The following is a 16,771-nucleotide window of genomic DNA, read 5'->3' as shown; positions in this document are numbered from 1 at the left end:
GAAGCAACAGTGAGTGGGCAACAATTTCTAGTTTACAAATTGCCCAACTTGTAGCACCACCCCCATAGAAAAATACATAACCACTAGTGGACCTTAGGTCTGATCTTTCTCCAGTCCAGTCTGCAGTAGCATATCCCAACCGTGTGGGATTATTAGTTGCTGGCAGTCTCAGTTTAAAGTGTGCAGTACTCTTTAAGTACCTCATCGCCCTTTTAACTGCAGTCCAATCCTTTGTGGTGGGTGTGCTAGCTCTTCTGGATAATATACTTACAGCTGTTGTAATGTCTGGTCGTTGTCATGTCTAAGTACAGAAGCTTGCCTATGCAGTTATTGTTGTCCGACAGTGGTTCATCAGGTACCTTTTCTTTGTATAAGCCTGATTCCAGTGGTGTGGGCATTGGATTTACCACAAGCCCAGGCTTTGCAATACTTCCGGTATCTTCTGCTTTTGACCAAGAAGATAACTTCCATCTGGTTCCCATTCAATCTGAATTCCCAAGTAAACGTTAGCATTGGCTAAGTGTTTGACTTCTACTTCCTTATTCTGTTGGGATATAATTTCAGCACAGTAATTTTGATTTTCATGGTAAATAATCAGATTGTCAATGTTGGTTAGAATAAATCTCCCTCTTCCATCTTTGTGTCTACTATAAAGATGGAGCAGCTTTCCCTTGTATGAAGCCCTGATTGAGTAGCCTCTTGGTCAGCTTTTCTGACCACGCTTCTGCAGCTTGTCATAAAGCCCCTTTTGAAGTTTACAGACTAGATGTTCGTTCTTTTCATCTGTAAACCCTGGTAGCTATCTATATATCTAATAGCCAAGTTGCCCCCTGAGTGTGGATCGCTAAATCAGCGCTCCGGGGGCACAGGGGGCAGCTGGGGGGCCGGGGGAGGTTTGTGCACACGTGGGCCAGTCCCCACGTGTGCACAAAAATACAAAAAGTTTTTAAAAATTTCGGGGGGATGTTTAAATCCCCCCGAAAGTGCAAGAGCGTCTCCTGCACATGCGCAGGAGACGCTCTGCGACCTACCGGGCTTGCGTGCGGGGGAAGGGAGACAGGCAGGCAGGCAGGCAGGGCGGGAGGGAGAGGACCGGCCTCACCGCCGCCGCCTCGGGGAGATTGGGGGGGGATGGAGGAGACGGAGCTCTTCTCCCCCCTGCGAGTATCGCGGGTCCCCCTCTTGTTTCATATATAATTTTTGCTCTATTTCACCATGTAAAAAGGTAGTCTTAAAAATGTCTAATTGTACTGTTTGCATGTTTCTGGAAGTTGCGATGCTTATGAGCATTCTAACTGTGAAATATTTTACAGCTGGTGCAAAAGTTTGCTCATAATCTGATCCAGAAATCTGAGAGAATCCTTTTGCCACTAGTCTGTCTTTGTATCTCTCAACGTCACTGTTTGTATCCTGTTTAGCCTTAAAGACCCACTTACATTCAGTGGCATTCTTACTCTTAGATTGTTCAGTGAGAGTCCACATATCATTCTTATGCAGTGCATCCATTTCTTCCTGTGCTGCTTCCTCCAGTTGCTTGCTTCTGGTTCAGGCATGCACTGTAATTCAGCCCATAATGTTGGTTCGTGTGGTAGTGATATCCTTTCGAGGTAGGTTAGTTTCTCCGCTGGAACTCCCTTGTTGGCCTGCGATGAACGTCTGAGGTCCAGGGCATGGCTTGCAGAAGCTGGAGGCATCTTGAACAACACACTTGCATTCGGACCCTGTGATATGTGGGCAGGAGATCTGGAGCTCTGCACCTGGCAGGAGACAGATGACTTCTTGGACTGGGTCATGGAAGATGGGAAAGTGGGGGATGCAAGGGAGGCTTCACAGATAGTCCAGAAGAGCCTGCTGCAGGGGATAATCCAAGGCTGGAAGGTGGGAGCACCAACAATCATGCAGTTGGTAACCCTAAATGAGCACACACCAACATTCTGGCAGGTGCACATGTTGACTCTTTGGCAGGACATTTGAGTACAGGAAAAATGCTAGATTGAGTTTGGTAGTGGTTCTTCTGGCCCACAGTGGCTGGCAATCTGCACTGCCAGGCCTGCCTGCCTGCCTGCCAGTGGGCTTCCCCCTCCCAGATGTCACCTCCAGCTCCACTAGAACTACTGCTTCTAGGACTTGAACACTTCTATGAAGAAGAGTGGGTTTTAATACCCATGTTGTTCTCTATCTTAAGGAGTCTCAAAGCAGTTTATAGTCACATTTCATTCCCCTCCCCACAACAGGCACCTTGTCAGGTAGGTGGGACTGAGAGAGTTCTGAGAGAGCTGTGACTGGCCCCAGGTCAGCCAGCAGGCTTCATGTGGAGGAGTGGGGAATCCAATCCAGTTCTCCAGAGTCCACCACTTTAACCACTACATCACACTGGCTCTCTATAGGGTGTGGATGTTGTGGGGCCACTCCCATAGGCAACAATTTTATCCTGTTGCTAGTAGATTATGCAACACGTTACCCAGAAGCCTTTGCCATGAAAACTATGAAAACACTAGCAGTGGCCCAAACACGCCTGTCTTCTCCTGGGTGGGGGCACCAAGAAAGATCCAGAGAGATCAAAGTCATAGCTTCATCTCATGGCTTTTCAAACAGCTCAGCCAGGGATTAGAGGTTAATCGTCTACAAACCTCAATATGTCACCCACCCAACTGATGGACTGATAAAGTGGTTTAATCAGACCCCAATGATGATTTTTAGGAAGTGCACAGGGGAGAACTCACAGGACTAGGATCTATTCTTGGACTCTCTCCTTTTTCCAGTAAGAGAGGTTCTGCAGGACTCCACTTGGGAGTCTATCTTCTGCTGCTATATGGGTGCATACCCCATGGACCACTTGTCATATTGGTGGAAGGCTGGAGAGGTCTGCAACAGGACCTTCCATGGGAGTTAGAAGACTATGTAAAAAACCTTCAGGATACCCTGAAAACTGTTGGAAGAATGGGCTCAACAGTATCTGGCCAACACCCAGAAGATCTAGAAAGATCTAGGCCAAATGTTGGGACCTCCAAGAGGTTTCCAAGTTCAGGTGAGGCCTACATACTAGGCATTAAGAAGAGGGGACCACTCAGTAGGTACTTTTTCCATCATGGACCAAAGGGTATCCAGTCATTATGCTGTCCAAGTGGGACACGTGTAAGGACAAACAAAGTAGTTGCATATCAACTTAGTAAAAGAATGGCAGAAAGTGGCAACCTTGTTTATACTAGCAGGCAAGCTATCAGACGGCCAGAAGATTCCCCACTGAACTCAAGAGGGGAGAGGCCAGCCAGAGGTGCCCTGCGACTGGTTTATGTCCATGCAGTGGGAAGATCTACAGGCTTTGCTGAATAGACACTGGGAAGGGTTTTCACCCCAGCTGGGGAGGGCAATGGTTGTCTCAAATACCACTGAGACTGAACTGGGGAAGGTGGTACAGGAACCCCTGAATCCCTACCAAGAAAGACCTTTGGGCTGTTCTTTCTTTCTTTCTTTTTTAAAATAATTTTTATTGAAAAGTTTTTTTTTTAAACAGATCAAACAGCAAATATAATAGTAAAGTTGTCCACTGTAAACAAAGCGAGAGCCATATAATCAGAAGTGCAGCAAACTAACGCAGTATACTCGGAACATCATTTCATTTCAGAGTTCTAAAATTAATTAATAGAAGCATGTGTCATTTCAGACCAATAACAAAAGGGGTTTAGAAGCGCAGCCATTCTATGTATTGGGGATTGTAAGGGATTATGTCATGTTCTACCATGTATTGAATGAATGAAAACCATGTTTTGACAAAGGTAGTGTGTATTGTTGTGGATTTGCGTGACCTATCCGTGTAAGTTTCTGCGATCCTATCCATCACAAAATGGTCCCAACACTTCTGTCTCCATGTTTTGATGTTTGGTGGGTCTGGGGCTTTCCAAACAGCCGCCACGGTCAATTTTGCGGTGGCCAATACAATTGAAGTAAGAGTTGACATGTTTATGTTCTGGGTTTCTCCGTCTTCTAGTTGTAATAAGATTACTGTTGGGTCTAGAGGGAGTTTTTGAGAAATGATTGCAGTGATTTCCTCTATCACTTGCTTCCAAAAGACTGTATTTTCGGACATTCCCACCAGCAGTGGAAGAAATCACTGACCGCCCCGCATCCTTTCCAGCAGAGATGATTGTTGGTGGGTTGCATATGTTGCAATCTCTTTGGGGAGAGTTTAAAAAATTGTAGCCTTATGGAGAATATTCTTGATTTGCCAGCTTGTGAGTTCCATATCTTTGTCCATTGTTGGGTAGATATTTCCCTTTGAAGGTCCTTGTTCCAGGCGGTCCTGTTAGACATAGATTTGTCATAATCCTTTTCCAGCAACGATTTGTATATAAGTGATAAAACACCTTTCGTTTTGTCAGGTGTTTTTTCTCGGATATGTTCGAATATTGTTTTAGGCCTGGAAAATGATCCTTGCTCCTTTGCCCAGTCAATGAGACTCTTGAGTTGATATAGTTTTAGCCAGGAGATTTTCGATTGGAATAGTTTTTCAAAATGACATTTTGGGTGGAGGTGTCTTTTCGGGGTGATATCTTGTAGTCTGCGGAGTCCAGCATTCATCCATCGTTCAAACACGGCCAGTTCTCGCCCTGGAGTGAACCAAGGTTGGTTGGTGAAAGTAGACAGGGGAGATATCTTTGGTGCCAATATGTTCCTGTGCATATCCCAGATCCTGAACGTGGCATTTAAGAAAGCGTTATCAGCTATGGTCTTAGGCCGATTTGCTTTAGGCATCCATATCGTATCTGAAAGACCTTTGGGCTGTTCTGCCAGGAAATTGAGGCAATTCTAGACACTGGGTGATAGAACCCTCTCCCAGTCCATAGCAGAGCCCTAGTACCAAAGCCAGATGGGTCTATAGAAATGTGTTTAAACTTCAGTGTGGTAAATAGGGTGTCCTGTGTCAATGCTTATCCCACATCCCAGGTGCTGCAGCTGTTGGCACAACAGAATGAAGCACAGTTCCTGATGGCCTTTGATATGACTAAGAGTTACATGCCGGTTCCGCTAAAAATTTGAGATAAGGGGGGAAATGGCCTTTGCTACACCCTGGGGCTTATACCAATTTGTGACCATGCTTTTTGGGTTGCATGTAGTGCCTGCTGTATTTCAGCACCTGGTAGATCATATGTTTGGCCTGTGCTGAGAGTACTCAGCTGCATAGGTGATACAGTTCTACTAAGTCATACCTAGGAGGAGCGCCTCGGGCATCTAGAGAAAGTATTCTCCATCACTGGGGAAGCGGTACTACATCTAAATGCCTGCAAGTGTGTCTTGGCACACCCACATACAAAACTTGGGGGCACAGGTGGGGAAGGTAAAATACAGCCCATACAAGGAAAAATCAAGGCCCTGCAGGGTCTGCTGATTACAGAGACAAAGAAGCAGGCCAGGCAGTTGTTGGGGCTGTGGGGGAACTATGTCTGTCTCAGGGTATGCTACCTTGACAGCCCCCTTGTCAGATCTCCAATGCAAGCAGGTGAAAGAGCCCATCCCCTGATCTCCCTAAGTTCAAAAGATTCTAGAAATTCCAACCAATATCCTTTCCAAGCTTCCAGTATAATAAGGCCCCGATTTCTCCAAGCCATTTGTGGTAATATACAGATCCTTTTGAGGTGGGATTAGGGAAAGTTTTAGTCCAGGAGAAGGAGTGGGTGGAGTACCTCATGCTGTTCCTGAGGCAGAAGCTATTGCCCATGAACAGGCTTACTCTGTTAGCCAAATTGCTTTTGGTAATTAATAAAGATGGGGAATTATGATTATCAATGTGCAATTGGCGTCTAAGGGAGCGAAGCCTATGTATACAGAAGTCCCGCCTTTTCCAGTAACCCGCAAATAAACACAGAAGTCAAGTCTTTAAAGAAATGGATTCTTTACTGAGGGATGTTCTCAAGCATACAATAAAACACAATCACACAAACAATTATTCATTCCTAAGAAATATAGATCGAAAGGGACAGTGACATTCACATTAGCAGGATATTTGTTGGTGGGTGATACGTACCTGTCCTCGGCAGGATGAAGTGATCCACAGAAAAATAAGGGAGACTATGGGGGAATAAGGGTCGTATTCTGAACCAGCAGAATACGTGGTCAACTCTGGCAGTGCTAAAACCAAGAGTCGTGGAGATAGGGTGGGTTTAGAGGTAGAGGTGAGAGAGAGAGAGCATGATGGCTCATGCTCTTTTATACACTGTGGGGACTTGAGGGTGGGCTTTGCTGGCCACTTTCCTTGTCACATCCCTTGGTCAGTCCCAGGAAGTTTCCTAATCAAAAACCAGTTTCGGGAGGAAGGGGGCTTAATGGTTGGGCAATATTGGCTTCTACTTACTCTTAACAGTGGTACCTTTGAAAACAATAGCTGAGGGGCCAGAGTCATTATCATTGATGGTCCGTTGATGGCTCCAGGTGATGGGTTTAGCTGATACGTGTCAGCCTTCTAATCCTCTCATGGCTGTGGATCCTTTGTCATGCTGGATTGCCTACACGCAATGTTAGGTGAAGGGGGGGGAGGTGCCTGCGTGTCAGAGAAGATGCTAGTTCATGGAGTCTCTGTTCAAGATCTCTGGTCTCATGGCTGGCATGGTGTCCCTTTAAACAGCAAACGGTTACTGGCTATACTGTGCTTCACATGGCTAGGGAGCTTAGTTCTCCTACTGCTGCGCTGCGGGTAAGAGATGGCAGGTAACCCCAGGAATCATTGGCACATCATCTCAGGAGAAGATTTCCCTCTGCTGGGTGCATGTCTGCAGTTGGCATCAACTGAGGGTCACCACATTAAAAAAAAAAAAAAAACGCCGACGCCCGCAGCGTGTGACCGGGCGTCCAACTGAGGCATTCGCAAGATGGAGGGTGAGTCTGATCGCGTTTATGCCGGCATAAACTGCACCGGTTCCAACCGGGGCAGTTTATGCCGGCAGAAAGGCCGCATCTGAACGCACCCTCTGTGTAATTCTAATAACAGATCATGCTGCTTTGCACTGTAGTGAGGACACCAAAATGAGAGGGTCCAGAGGGAGTTGCTAGTATTATAACCCTGTGTCTTCTAAGTCCAGTATCATGATACACCATGTCAGTGGCCCAATATCTCAAAACCCTAGCGTTCCCCCTTTACAGGAGGGCTTTTACACTGGCCAGATGTAGTGCCATGCCCTCCATAATCTTGGAAAGGGGATATAAGAAGATTGCATACTCAGAGAGGATTTGTCCTCACCCCTAGCAGAGGTAGAAACAATAGAATATGTTTTTTTTCCATTTCCTGCTCTATAAACAAATTCGAGATAAGACCATTTTTCCCTTGTAGACAGTCCTATGGTAGGGGAAGACAAGTCTTGTTTAGATAAGTTATTAACAGATGAAATTTCAATTATCACTAAGCTAACTGCTAGATTTTGCACTCAGGTGATTAAAGTGCGCAGTAAATTTCAGTCCTGCCCCTTTGAGACTTGACTTCGTTTCCTTCAGGAGGTCTATTACACAGCTCTTGTTCCTCTTAAGTCCATTGGTTTAAATTTAAAAAATGGTCACTTATGATGGTCACTTATGATGCTATGTTATGTATTTTATAATCTACATTTTTTCTTTTTAATATCATAAACTTTTTTTGGTAAAATCTTCTATTTTTGTATTTTAACTGGGATTTTTAACTTGTATATTTGAATACCTGAATAATGTTTGTTTTTGTTAACTGGATCTGGTCATGGACTGTAATATAATGAAATTGAATTGAATTGACAGCTTCAAGGGGGATTGGATAAACATATGGAACAGAGGTCCATTAGTGGCTATTAGCCACAAGATATAGGTAGAACCCTATGTTTGGGGCAGTGATGCTCTGTATTCTTGGTGCTTGGGGAACAAAACTGGGAAGGCTTCTGGAGTTCTGGCCCCACTGGTGGACCTCCTGATGGCACATGCATTTTAGCCTCTGTGTCATACAGAGTGTTGGACTGGATGTGCCATTGGCCTGATCCAACATGGCTTCTCTTATGTTCCTAACCACCTTTAAGTACTAATCTCCAGAATGTACTGCTTTTATTACAGATCTATCATTCACAGAAGTCCTGTGGTTAAAAACAAAATGAATGAAATGAATATTCTTTCCAAAGTGCAGGCAATATTGATAGAGTAATAAAAGCATGGCAAATTACAACAAAAATGTAAAGACCAGTACTTAATTGATGTATTAACAGGTAAGTGTGGGAGGCAGAGCTTTGATAAATGTTTGGGACTGTATTCACACACACAAATCAAGACAATGGTTATTCTTGGGCTTACTGCGTATGTGCATGCACATGCCTTACCTCTAGAATGTTCACACTTTATAAACAAGAGCTTATAAACAAAGATGCTCTGTGATAGAATGTGGGATTATCCCAGAGTTTTTCTTTGCCCTCCAAATGTACCCCTGCAGGTCACCTCTGAACTGGCCTTCTCCCAAACATAAGATCTCAAGCTGCTGCAAGATCAATAAAGCAGTGAAATAAATGCATTTAGCAGCCAGCCTAAGGGATCCAGTTGCAAGCTTCTATATAGCTGCAATCTATAGTCTTGGCACTTAAACAATTAAAAGGACTATGGACAAAGTGAAAATTTCTGTCCTGACAAAATGTAAGATGGGCCCATAGATACATCTTGTGATTTTTACTAGGCAGTATGAAATAAAATATTTCTGCATACACCTATTTATAAATTGCATTTAGTTCATAATGTTGTGTTATGCTATATTTATCTATGCTAAGTAGAATAATGGAATCATAGAGTTGGAAGGGACCTCCAGGGTCATCTAGTCCAACCCCCTGCACAATGCAGGAAATTCACAAATACCTCCCCCACACCCCCAGTGACCCCTGTTTCACACCCAGAAGATGACGAAAAACCTCCAGGATCTCAAGTTAAATTGGCCTGGAGATATACTTCTTATACATTTGAAAATGTTTAAATATAAAAAGTTATTTAAATATGATTAGATGAGCCACAAACCAGAAACTACATGAGGCACAATTCATGTTCTGCCATCAAATCTCCATTTTGGCTTCTCTTTCTCCCTCCCCTTCATTTTGGTACCAAGATTCCTCATGAGGCCTAGAAATTAGTTTGGGGCCGCCTTCTCCAAGACAAAAACAGGAGAGGGAGTGGGTTTTCACCCTGAATTCATCATGCTCACTGAAGAACAGCAGACTCAAACACTGAGCCTTAACCTGCCTGCCCCTAGCTCTCAGGTCACTATTTGAGACTTTCAGAAATGAAGCAGAGTACATTTGGTACAAAGGATCTAGTCACCCTAGCAGTCAAACATTTGAAAGATTTGGTAGGTTTTCACAAGACACACGCAAAACCTAATCTGGCAGCTCCTTTAGCTAGGAGTGAGAGAGTATAGTATTTTTTTACCTTATGCTCAGTCATGTCTAATGTGAATTAGGGCTGAACTGGAAAACAGAGTTACCAGCTTCAGAATGGAAAATTCATGGAGATTTTGGAGAAGTGCCTGGGAAGGATAGAGTCTGGGGAAGGGAGAGAACTCAGCAGAGGTCTGATGTAACAGCCTGTGATGGCACATTAGGGTTGCCAGCCTCCAGGTGGGAAAAAAACACACAAGCAAACCCTGTGATATGAACAACATTTATAAGATTTACATTGCTTTTCTAAAACTTTACAAAATTGCAACATAAATAGGCAGGATATTTGATAATCTGGAGGATGAGTTGACTGCAGCCTATTTCTTATTGTTTGCCTCAAGTCTTAAGGACTGGATCTACTTGCTGTTTACAACAACATATTTTATATTGTTTAATATTGTTTTTATTAAGTCTTAAGAAGTGGATGTACTTGCTTGATGGACATTTGAAGATTATATTTTGCAGTCCATTGAAACTGTGAACTGAGAATCTATGACATCTTTCTTTTGGGAGTGTCAAATAGTAAATGTTAGATATTGCTTTAAATCTCCAGCCTATTTATTGCAGTTCATTTATTTTGCATATTGAATATTGATGTACATTTGAGAAACCCCTGGAGAAAATCGCTGCTTTGAAGGGTGGACTCTATGGCATTATACTATGCTGAGGCCCCTCCCCTCTCCAAACCCCACCCTCTCCTGGATCCACCCCCAAAGTCTCCAGTAGGGTTGCCAAGTCCGGACTTACCTGCCGGCGGGGGACTTTGGGTTCGCTCCCGGTGTGTGCGCGCGCGCCGCATGCACGTCACTTCCCTGTGACGTCATGACGCCGGGCACGGTTTCCCCCGGGGCCCGATTCCGCGGGGGAGGAAATCGGGCCTCCAAAGCGGGGGGAAATCCGCCCCCCGGGGGGATTTGGCAGCCCTAGTCTCCAGGTATTTTCCAACCCAACCCTGGCAACCCTATGGCACATCTATATCAAAGGTGAGCTCACTTGACTTCTTCTGTCCTTGTGAGGCCACTTACCCACAATTTAAATTTTAAGTTCCCATCTCATATCACTTTCCCTGTTTATTTTCTCCTACCTTATGCTGGAAGCTGACATTTGTTTCTGGCTTGGCTCCACTCTGGCTTCCTGAGTTGAGAACAGGCGGGGCCCAGACTCACCCCTGTGAGGAAGGCCAAAAGAGGGAGCCAAGCAGCAGCAGCAGGGAGGAGCATGTCAGAAGGAAAGACCATGCTTGAACTTGGGGAAGGCTAGAGTGGGAGAAGCTAAGAGGTGGTGCTGAGCAGCAAGGACAAGGAGTAGGGCAGCATAGGAAAGAGAAAGGAAAGGCTTGCAATTCCTTTTATACTCTCCCAGGTGGAGTAGGGAATCAGAAACCGGCCCAGTGGGGATGTTGCCAGGGAATCCTATAAAATCTGGCCCAGGAGGAAGCAACAAATTGTGGTCAGATGAGTGTGTGAGAGTGAGAGAGTGTATGACACAGACGGACGACGGAAGAAGACCCAGGTGTCAGAACCCCTCTCTCCTTCACAGTTATGGGTCCAGTGTGTCAGTTGCCAGCTTTGGTGGTAGGATGGCAGAATACGGAGACCTCACACCTTACAACACATAAATAAAAATGATGCCTGCTACACATGGAGTAACAAAAAAAGTACATTTTGCTTTGGACTTTTAAAAAATTTACATACATCTTATCTGATATGAGGATGGTGCTGCTATCCAGTTATGTTCAATTCAACCTAAAAAAACCTCTCAAAATCCTCTTCAGGTTTTCCCTCAGTGTTAAGGAGAAAAATCCATTCTAAAGGCCCACAGTGTTACCTCTACCAGCTTTGATTTAAGAAGCTGAATTGCTGCCTTCAGTTTCTGGGGGAATTTTTAGTTCTAAGGCAGTGAGAGGTGGGGTATAAAACAAGGATCTACTACCTATGTTTTAGCGAGATCTTTCCCTTTAAATCCTTTTATAACTTTTGGAGCCCAGAACCAGACCAATATTAAAAGGAAATATGTTTATTGTATAATTTAAATACACAGATTGAAAAGCATGCACACAAGATATTAGAAGGAAAAGGAGGTAGTGGACAAATAGAAGAGGATGGGGAGTTTTCCGAGGTTCTAGAAAAGAAGGTGTGTGACAAGGACCAGTGTGCCATGCACAAAGAACTGATATCATGTATCAGGGGTGAAAAGCTTCTCTGGGTGCCCAAGCTTAAATAACACCAGGCATGTGCAGGACTGGGTATATTTATTCCCCAAAACATATGCTAAAGTGTGGTGGCTAGTTTCACAATGGATTGATGGGATTCCCATTGTGGAACAATAGCATGGTGCCAGACAATAAAAGTAAGGTTTCTTAATGTGTGGCAGAATGAGCCTGAATGGATGACTATTCAACAGAGGTGGATATGTAATGTTTACCTTGATGGGTCTGGCATAGGTATGAGGGACAATAAACAATAGAAGATCTCACAGCAATAAGCAAATACAGAGCAAAAGCTGTGCAAAAAAAGACGCTAAAGCTGTACAAAGCTAATATATTCAAAATTACATACAATATGGAACATACAATATCAAAAAAGTTCAAATATGCTTTGTACAAAATTTCTTGTGATGCAGTGAGTTTCATATATGTCATACAGGTGCAAGTCAAGTAATGAAGGATCTGGATATTAATAACTTCGTTTCGATGATCTTCAGTAATGACTATTACATTTTTTTCATAAACATAATTTGTATAAGCATCTGAGGTATAAATATCAATGCAAATTTCCCATAATCAAAGTATACAATTTCTACAAATGGGCAATCAGTCGTAATTCTTTGAGGGAAAGCAACTCCAAAACATCTGCTGGTATTGCCTCACAATGCCTGGGCTTCTGATTGGCCACTGAAGAACTGATTGACTGTGCAGATTTTTTTTTAAAGTTGCTTTGGCAGCAGCTGACAACACGGCACAATGATTTTCACTGCATGACTGAAGGTAAGCTATGTGTGTGCAAGAAAATGTTTCTAAGAGGCATCCTATTAAAGAGCTTCTGCTTGTTGTTGAAGTTACTATTAGAATTACGCATGACCCCACTCTTTGTCAGCGTAAGCTGTGTTGGGTCTACATTGGGGGCAAGGTATAAATGGGAGAAATGAATAAATAAAATGAGAAAACAGCAGGTGAATTCAGGGAGCTCAGATGCTGAAGGATAAAAGCAGGCCTTTTCACTTGCAGTTTATTAATTAAAAAACCTGCATAGTCTTTAGGAGGGCTTAGAAAAGTCTTCCATTTCAGGGTTAGCTTCCTTGACTCTTTTTCTTATGCACCACCTTCAAGTGTTTACCTCCCTATTCCTCAAGAAGTGTGTCTGGGCCTTTCTATTCCCTCCAGGCTGTCCAAGAAGGGCAGTACCCTTTTCTCCACCTCCACTTTCTCATGCATTTTATCACCTGCCATCTATTTCTTTTTTATTGTGTCTTCTGAATGTAGTCTACTCAATTAGTTTTATCCTGTTCAATTAATATGTTATCCATGAGATGTGTCCTACCATTGAGTCCCAAGCATTTAAATAAGCATTTGTACAAAAAAATACTCAAGAATGTGTTATATTGTTTTGAGTGTATTGCTCCAAGTAATGTTTGATCATGTGTTTCTATGCAACAAAATCCCATAACTGATGGCCACTTTGTTGATAAACATCATGAAAATCAGAAGGCCATATATAGGTCAGCAGTTTCCTACTTTATTACTGAAACCCCATTTCTATTCTTACCAACAGTAATTAGGTTGTCATCTGCTCATTTTAAATCCTTCTTCAAAACTTAATTTTATTTGGTTTCACATACTGCAATGTGTTATGGTTTTGCTGTTTGTATTGCCAGTATGCTCCCAATTGTTCTCCGATCTTCAAGTCACAATGTAATTAGTGCACAGAAACCCTTTCTCCTCCACGTGAATCATTATCACAAGAAAAAGTATCAGTGCTCTATTAGGGATTCCCAAGGATTATTTTCTCTCACTTGGGAGTTATGTCTAATTAAGGGAAATAATTTATAGGCTACAAGTGGTGTAGACTGCTAAGAGACAGTGAAGCTAAAAATGCATGTTTAGTATTCAGAGGGTGCTGCTCTGAGCTGCAGCCAGAGATGAGAAAGCTTGAGTAAAGATGAAGAACTGTTTAGGACTAACTGAAATCAGATTAGGAGTAGATCCTGGAATAAGAAGTGTGAAATATTGTGTGTATAAGGGCTGCTCTTGCTCTGCCACACAGGTATGGCCACAGGATCTTTTAGTAAGGAGAGGAAAATCTTGAGAACATCTATGGCAGCTGAGTTACACCTGGATTTTGCTTCTCTTCTCTCCTCTACAGGTATTTAAGCCTGGCCATGGCCAGGGGCACAAGCTTTTTCTTGTGCTGCAAAGGGCAGGTCAAACAGATCTTTGCCTGTGGCCTTGAGTGAACCAGATTACTGGTTCCAGGACCAGTTCAGGATGTTGGAGTACTATACCGTTTCCTTGTTTTTATTTTTGTTTGTGTTTATTTTGTAAACTCTTTTGAGTCCCTACTAGAAAGGCAAGAAGGGTTGAAATATGCAAATAAACATATATAACTGTAATTGATTCATTTCATATAGTGCTTGAATAAGAAAAAAAGGTTTTTATTATGGCAGATGGCAAGTGAAGTGTCTTGGTTATAGTTATAGAGGTACTGTGTTTTCACAGGCCACTTTAAACATTCTCATAGCAATTGTGGAAATAATGTGGAAATAAACAAAGGAGCAATTGTGGAAAAAATGTGGAAATAAACAAAGGAGGAAACCTGCATCTACCTTAAGTTTGCAGATGTATGTTGCTCTGAGCAATGGTTTTGAAATTCACACTGAGGGCTGGTACAGAAATATCTTGCCACTGAAGTAGCCATTGCTAAAGGATCAGGAATGGGCTGTCTGTGGAACTGGACTTTCCTTTCTCACCGTTCTTCTCCATGCTTTCCCCCCCCCTTACCCAATTGGGAAAGAAGCTAACAACAGTTGTCCCTGTGGAAAGCAATTTTGAGATCTGAAAACAGAGCTTGCTGCTCTAAAGTGCATCACACTGGGATCTATACTTTCAAAAACAAAACTTTGAACTTCTGGCCAGCGACTTGCATGTCTTATTTTCTCCTCCTCCACAGGCAGTAGCTAATCCATGGCCAAATAGGGTAAACCACCGTAGAAATATGCATAACTATTCCAAATGAAAAAGAAATCATAATTAAGAGGAATGCTATACTGTATTACACCTTTAGTTATATTCAAAGTCATGCAAAACTAACCTCATGTAGTGTAAGCCAGCATGGTGTCATACAGGGGTACCCAACATGGTGCTTGCAGGTGGCATGGTGTCCGCTAACACCTTTTCTGGTGCCCGTCAAGTGTTTTTAGGAAGTGGGTGGAGCCAGGTAGGGCTTTTGCCCAGCAAGCCTTCTGACTGACCACTGGAGATTTGATTAGCTGTCCAGATTTTTTTTAAAAAATGTTGCTTTGGCAGCAGCTGCCACTGCAACATGAGGATCTACACTGTGTTACTAAAGTTAAGATGCAGCAATAATTCTGTGGCTGGTTCTGCCTCCTGAGGCAGCCATTCTGTGGAAGCAATTTTGGTTACTGTGCCCACCATGTTGCGTCAGAATTCCAAATGGGCCCTCAGGCTCAAAAAGGTTGGGGACCCCTGGTGTAGTGGTTAGAATGTTCACTAAGCTCTTGAAAACCCAGGTTCAAATTCCTACTCTGCCACGGAAGTGTGCTGGGTGATTCTTAGCTAGTCATGCTCTCTCAACCTAACTTGACTCACAGGGGTGTTGTCAAAGGTAAAGTCAGGAAAACTACACTGTAAATCTCTTTGAGTCCCCATTGGGGAGAAAAGCGAAGTATAAATAGTCCCAGTAGTAACTAAACTCATGCCGAGATTTGTCATATAGAAAAACAAATCTAGAAGAAGCATGAGTACACCAGATTTTCAAAGATTTGATTCATAATACAATTTGGAAAGTGAGGAGGACTTCCGATCTGTGGATCAGCGGGCGGACGTCCACCCTGGATCGCGGGGGAGCAACTTGCACACCAGCGGTATGGAGGGGTGCTACCTCAAGTAGCACCCACACGGAACCTTTGTGATAGGCTCCAGGCCATAGGGCTTTTGAGGGGCCGCCTCTTTGACAGCTAAATACCGGAGAATTGAGGCTCCCCTCTCCCCTGACAGTCCTGCCGCTGTGTGGCCCTCGGGCACAAGCTGATTCGACTGGGACAAGTGCTGGAGATCAAGCAGAATATTGATTACTGTGAGCGAGGTCAGAGAAATGACTGACAATGAATGTGAGTTCAAAATAAACGGAATATTTTAAAAACAAACCACCACCACCACCCCCGTGGGAAAAGTGGAGCGCAAAGAGGGACGCCTCTTATGCGAATGGACAGATAAGCGTAACGAAGGGGCGGGGGGGGAATAAGCAGTGATTTTGTTTTGAGAGACTTACTTGAGCGGTCATCGAGGTGATGATTTTTCGAGTCTGTGAAAAGTGGTTTGAAACTGTAAACTATCGAATAAAATGGCCGCCTCACAAAGAAAGTTTAAAGCTAAACCAGCGGGTAGTCGAAGCCCAAAACCGGAAGAGGGAGCAGACATAATGAAAATGTTAGCGGATATGCTCAAGCCGGTGATGGAGCAACTCGATGGTATTAACCAGCAACTGACTTCGCTGAATCAAAACTTCGTATCCCAGCAGCTCCAACTGGCAGAAACGGCGAAGAAGGTGGGGGCATACAACTGAGAGAATTAAAGAGATAGACACCACAAACCAGAAAATGAAGAACAGAATGGGGGAAGTTGAAGCAAAACAAAACTTCCAAGAAAACTGTTCGTTACAGCTACAAATGGAAAAAGTCAACATGATTCTCAGATTCCAGGGAGTTCCTGAATTGGCGAAGGAGGATCTGAGGAAGCTGCTCAACGAGATCATTGCTCCAGCAATAGGCTCAACAGCGGATGAAGTAGTAAAAGAGATGGAGACTGCTTATAGGGCATACTCCAACTATATTAAAAAAAAAATAGCCTGCTTGGAGAAATTGTGGTCAGATTCTCAAGAAGACAGACCAGAGATGCTATTTTAAAAGTGACTTCAGCAACTCCACTGAAAATGGGGAATATAAACATTAAAACTTTAAAAGACATTCCATTTGAAATTCGTCAAAAGAGGAAAAGCTATAAGGACTTAGTTTCCTTTCTTCAAACCAATGGAATTTCGTACAGGTGGGCAATCCCAGAGGGTGTCATCTTTAAAATCAACGATAAAAGAGAAAATATTGACTCCATTTTTAAAGCCAAA

Source organism: Gekko japonicus, unplaced genomic scaffold (assembly GCF_001447785.1).
Source record: "Gekko japonicus isolate JY-2015 unplaced genomic scaffold, Gekko_japonicus_V1.1 scaffold625, whole genome shotgun sequence".
In the NCBI taxonomy this organism is placed as follows: Eukaryota; Metazoa; Chordata; class Lepidosauria; order Squamata; family Gekkonidae; genus Gekko; species Gekko japonicus.
This window is presented reverse-complemented; position numbering follows the sequence as displayed.